The sequence below is a fragment of the Miscanthus floridulus genome, unplaced genomic scaffold (assembly GCF_019320115.1).
Source record: "Miscanthus floridulus cultivar M001 unplaced genomic scaffold, ASM1932011v1 os_2140, whole genome shotgun sequence".
Classification (NCBI taxonomy): domain Eukaryota; kingdom Viridiplantae; phylum Streptophyta; class Magnoliopsida; order Poales; family Poaceae; genus Miscanthus; species Miscanthus floridulus.
Window position 1 is genome coordinate 4,791 of NW_027098122.1, and position 6,256 is coordinate 11,046.

The 6,256-nt window shown below is 41.5% G+C and overlaps 1 pseudogene; it reads right to left on the reverse strand.

The window, feature by feature from the left end:
- Positions 1-410: 410 nt before the first annotated feature.
- Positions 411-3,238, reverse strand: LOC136534648 (alpha-thujene synthase, chloroplastic-like; annotated as a pseudogene).
- Between the last annotated feature and the right edge of the window lie 3,018 nt (positions 3,239-6,256).

A 6,256-nucleotide genomic window follows, 5' to 3' on the forward strand; every position in this document is an offset into this window, starting at 1 on the left:
TAAAAGCTCCCTCATGTCACATTCTCACGGTCCGACCCAATAGAGATGCAGCAGACGAGTGTTTATCGGTTTCTCAACAAAAAAAAAAAAAAAAAAAAAAAAAAAAAAAACAGACGAGTGTTATCAGACGACTGGCGTTGACGTATTTCCGTGTTTAACCGAATGTAGGGCAGTATTTATCTTTAACCAGACTAAATTATAGAAATTGAAATGATTCGGTAGACAACAATGCTTGCACAGGCGTAGGCTTAAAAACGAATATAAATATATAAAGGTTGTTGAAATACATGTGATTTATTGAAATGCATGGAATGCACTTTTACACCATTCTAATTTTCGCCACAATGTCTGGGTGGACTGTGTGGACCTGGAGAGTTACTAGCAATAAGCAAGCTGCATTGCATGCACCTTCATTTCTCCTCTTTGAATGGCTCCAAGAACAGCTTCTTGATTTCCATCCGTTTCTCATCGTCTGGTGCACTAATACCATCTCCACCCCGGTAGATGCAGTGGGCGATGCGCGCCATATTCACACAGGCATTTGCGAAAAGAAGAGGGAATCGGCAGTTACTGAACGCACCTGGTTGACCATTTTCCAGGTCTCCATGGTCAGATCTCTCATGGCCTTGCGAGCGTCATGCTCCGTGGCTCTGTTCTCTGACATGTAAATGGCTATAGAAGATGGCGCATCTCCTCTCTTTAGCTCTTCCTACATTTACATGCAGGAAATAAATCTCAACAAGGGCTTGTTTGGATCTAACAAATTTAGTGCAAGAATAAACGTACGGTGTTCTTACAGAATGTGTTGCGGAGTCGTTGCAGAGGCGGAATATTTTGGACACCATCTGTACCAATTTTGGATAACTCTCAAGTTGCTGTATGGAGTTTGGGGTAACAACACCCTTCTTCTCGATCATGGGGAAAACATGAATTAACATTAGTGGCCCAGAGACAGAGATCCACCCGTTCTCCAAATATTCATGGAGGGTTGGTTTGTAATTGCTGTAATGCCACTTTGCTTCCATTAGGAATGCCTTGCAGAGGTCATGCCACTGAGACAGTAAGTAGTTGTACGTGTTAGCTTCGTCATTCATAAACTGTTGTTGTATTTTGTCAGCCAAAGAATTAATGGTAGTATTTGTCTACTTGTGGTTTGTACTTACCGCTTTCTTAAGAAGAAACCTCGCGTCGCATCCTTCTTGCCTAAGCACTTGCTCAGCCACCTCATTTGATGTGCTGACGATAGTGAGGTAGATTGCTTTCATATACGCAGGGAGTTGTTCGCTTGCGGATGCCTCCTATCTGTGGAGAAATATTCATTGCTTATTCATGTTGTAATGTACTCCCTCCGTTCTAAATTATAAGTCGTTTTGACTTTTTTTACATATATTTTGCTATGTATCTAAATATGATAATATGTCTATATACATAATAAAATAGATGAACTAAAAAAAATGAAAGGGATTTATAATTTTTTTATTGAAAATGACTTATAATTTGGAACAGATGGAGTAATACATTATGACATTGGTTTTAGTACTATAATAATATATTATATATGACAGAAACAAATTAAAAGTACTACTAGTTTTTATACTATTTCCAAACTTGCATGAAATTTCCATTGATAAATGTATTTATTGTAGTCAACTTTATCGGCTCCAGCCTTGAGGTAGGTGCATTTCAAAGCTTACCTTTCAATGGCATCGGTGAACATCACAAGCTCATCCAGGGTCCCGTAGATATCGTAGATATCGTCTAAGAGCACAATCAGAGCAAAAGTTTTAGCGACCACTTCTCGACATGCCTCGAGACTAGGTTCAGGAGCGACACCGGTAGCAAAATAGAAGCACTCCATCAGACGATCCCTCGCAAATGGCAGACTTTCACTCAGATTGGCGTTCCTCCACCAGCTACAAAATGGGAACAACATCACATATGCAACCATGAGACTAGTCTAGTTATTATTTCTTAGATTACAGTGTTATCCTTGAAAGTTCTTGCTGCTATAGTTTCTGCACATTGTTGAAGTCAAGCTTGGCAAAATGAAGCAACGACGAATCCGCTTGACTATCTCTTGCATAGTGGTTGATGAACCATCTCGCTTGCAACCGTGGGGCCGCCCAGTGCAGTGGGACGGCCAAAGCATTATCCACAGGGCTCCTTAGATGTGGATGCATGGACGGCCTGAGTTCTCTTAGAGCCTCTGTAGAAAACACCCCTGCTTCATCCAGGAGATATTCGCCTTCAAATGCAAGATGTGAAGCCTCGTAGAGGGATAGAAGACCCTCTGTATCTTTCTGAAGCGTTTTCTTGAAGTTAACTCTTCCATCCTTCAGGCTTCGCAATAGTACTTCTGTTGCGATTTTGTTTGCCAGTTAATTTTTCTTAGCAATCAGTTGGTACTCTAGCAATTATGTGTGTATTTCAGATAGGCCAAATGCTACAGAAGGTTAAAACAATGCTTTGCGTCCTATTACTTCGATGGGATGAAGAGTTTTCTGAAATTGGTTACCTGGAGAAACGGGATAATTGTTCTGCCTAAGCATTCTAAAGGATAAGGTCATGAGACGAACATCGTCCATGCGATCGATGTCTCGTCTCTCCATTGACACGGAGTTGAGTATGGCACTGATCTCATTGTCGAAATGGTAGGCAACACCGAGCCGTTGAACTGTGTCAATGACTCTAAGCTTTGGCAGCAGTTCTACTTCCTGCTGGAGAAGTAGATGCCTTATGCCAAACTTTAACTTGTCAAAGCTAGATGGGTCCCCTTGCACCACAAGAATTAAAAAAAATCACAGCACATAGTAACACTATACATACACGAGAAGACATGTCTTCATATTTGACCGGATAAAGTGCATTTTTCAAGCTCCAACTTGCACAGCAATCTGATTTTCTACTCTAGAGTAGGAGATCGGGTACCATACACTCTTCAATTATCAAAATTGGAGGAACCCCGAACCGATACAAAGTGCTTTCCAATATGGTTTTTGCTGATATGGAATTGTGCACATGACGGCTAACCTATTTTCCTGTCTCTCACCCACTCATAGGTGGGTCCCACCTCTTTTTTTCTCTTTCCCTCCCTTCTCTCTCGCAATGTGGCAGAACCGTCTAATCTAATGCCTCACAGGAGTGTTTGTCTTCCATTAGACACTAAGCACTCGATGGAGAACACTAAATTACTCGGTTCCGTCGGGCACACCCCAGGGAAGAACCCGAAAGTCCACATTTTTACCATCAGGATCACAAATGAGAGAATAAAGCTTACATCATTCGTAACCATTTCTTACATCACTTTTAATACAACATCAGAGTATAATATTTATTAATATAACAGCGGAATGAAATCATATTATCAGAGTTATAAATAATTTAATTGAACAGCGGAATAGAAACATGTGAACAGAGTTATAGCGGAAATGAACATCTTTGTCGATTAACAGGTCAAATCGACTGGCACGCTTTGGATATCGATTCGGGTATTAGCCCTTTGTGTTTGCAGATCCACTTTTGCATCAACACATCTTTTGGCATGCCTAGTGGGACCAATCAATCCGATCAATATGTTCAATTCCGAGATCGATTCAGGGAACATTATCGCGGTATCAGAAGAAGATCTTAAGAAAGAGCAGAGGCAGGCTATAGAAAAGGCTGTAGAAGAATACAGGCAGCTTTATCTGAAATCATTTAGCCTGAACAAGAGTGGACAAGTCATCCAGAAGCAAGATTTGCCGTTGCCTCGGTAGGTTATCTTTGACTCCAATCCTGGTAAACTTCAAGAGATGGTTAATTATGCAGTAAATCATGCTTTGATTAATTATTCCAATGTACTGTCCAATACTGTTCATAATGCTGTGGTTTGAACTCTCAAAGAAGGACAAGCATCACAGCATTATGTTGGGCCTACCTATCACCAACCAGAGCCGGCATCTGTTAATACTCCATCGGCTCCCTCGGCCGTTGTGGGTACAGAAGTTACTTCTCCTCCAGTATCGGTAGGCTTACCTAATATTCAATCTACACCGATACGGTTAGATTCAGTACTACTAGGAGGACGAGTTCAGCTTAATACAGATCTAGCGGCATCAGCTATGTCAGGCCTTGTGTCTCAGAATAGCCAGATTTCTGCTAATTGGTGGGGATATGGTATGCCTCCGGAGTCATCTGCTTTCAATCCTGGGTTACCTCAAGTATTTGACGTAGTAGGAAAAGCTCCTATACCATCGGCTATTTCACCGATGGCTCAAGTGCCTCAATATGCCACAGCAACTACTATGCAACCAACTCCAGGAGGTTTCCAGATGCCTTTGGTTCAAACACCTAGTTCAAATCCATCGGCAAGCTTACTGTCGATGCAGTAGAAAGCCCCTGTTATGAGTCAAACTGGGGTTCAGTTCATGCCGCAAGCTGGTTATAATTATCCAACAATGTCAGTAAATTACCAGCCATCGGTAAGTTTTGTACCGATGAGTTATAATAATGGTTGGTCAGGACAGTTACCTGTTCAACATACAGTTCAGCAAAATCAACAGGTTGCAGGGATTCAACAAGGTCATATGCAAGCTGGTTTCTAGAATCAAGCATCGGCAGCTCAGCCGATGAATCCTTTCCAACAGGTTAATGGACCACAAGTAACGACAAATATGCCGATTGCTGGAGATCGTGGGCCACAAAGATATATGGAGGGATATCAGCAGGCACCTCCCGTAGAAGTTCAGCCAGTTCGTCATCAGGAGGCTGATGCTTTTTAGGCCGATAGGATAGTAGAAATTATGAAGGATCAGTTTGGGATAAAGCCCAAGGTCAATACTTATTCTTATCGGACTCCATACCCTCCTACATATGATTTAATTCCTCTCCCAAATCGGTACAAGGTACCAGATTTCACTAAATTCTCTGGGCAAGATGATACATCAACAATGGAACACGTCAATCGCTTCATTATTCAATGTGGAGAGGCAGCTAGCAGAGATGAATTAAGAGTTCGATTATTTTCATCATCTTTTCATTACCACTAAATTCTATTATTACTTGGGTTGATCTAGAAAAATAATTTTATAAGTATTTCTTTGCTGGAATCCATGAAAAGAAGCTTACCGATTTAGTAAAGTTGAGACAGCGTAATGATGAATCGGTAGAAAACTTTGTGCAAAGGCTACGAGATGTAAAAAATAAGTGCTACAGTCTGGTGCTGGATAATCGACAGCTTGCCGATCTAGCTTTCCAAGGGTTATTGCCACATCTTAAAGACAGATATGCTTCTCAGGAGTTTGAAAGCCTCAGTCATCTTGTGCAAAGGATCTCTGATCAAGATACTAGGGTTTTTGAGCCTAAAAAGAATTAGAGTAAAAAAGTATCATTTGTTGAAGAAGTAGGAGATTCTGATTCTGATGAAGAACCAGTTATCGGCTTAGCTGAGTGGGTTAAGAATAAAAAGCCGATATCTTGTCCCTTTGGTCAGAAAAAACTAGAAAAGTTTACCTTTGATATCACCAAAGCCGACAAGATATTCGATCTTCTGCTTCAAGAGGGCCAAATTAAGCTGTCACCTAATCATGTGATCCCATCGGCAGAAGAGTTGAAGAAGATCTTGTACTGCAAATGGCACAATGCAACGTCACATAGTACAAATGAGTGCAAGGTGTTCAGGCAATAGTTACAATCGGCTATTGAATCTAGGAGAATTAAGTTTGGTACTTTCAAGGCCCAGAAGCCGATGAAAATTGATCAACACCCTTTTCCAGCAAATATGTTGGAGGCCAAAGGGAAGACCAAGGTATTGACGTCAGAAGCTGCTGAGAAGAACGCATCAGTAGATCCCCAACATCGGATAACTACCGATGATGCAAAAAGTAAGGGTTTGCTGGGAGAAAGCAGTAGTTCTAAAAACCCTCCTCGACCTGGCATTGTGATTACCCATCGAAGACAGCAGGAGGATTGGCGTCAGCATAAGGACCGATATCGACAACAGCAAGAAGAGAGACGTCGGGAAGAATGGTATCGGCATAAAAATCATTGGAGGTGCCCGTTTTTCATCCATTGTTGGGAAGAAGGTATTAAATTGCCAACTGTTGAAAATTGCTCTGAGTGCAATGGTTATTATAGGGTCAATCGGTCAGAAAGGAGGTTTCAACCTGGCAATCAGGGTTTATTTATCAATGAGCCGATCAGAGGCAGAGCGTCAGTGCATGATCGACTGGGGGGCAGACTTAGTGTACATGAAAGGCTTGGTAAACGTGCTGGATAT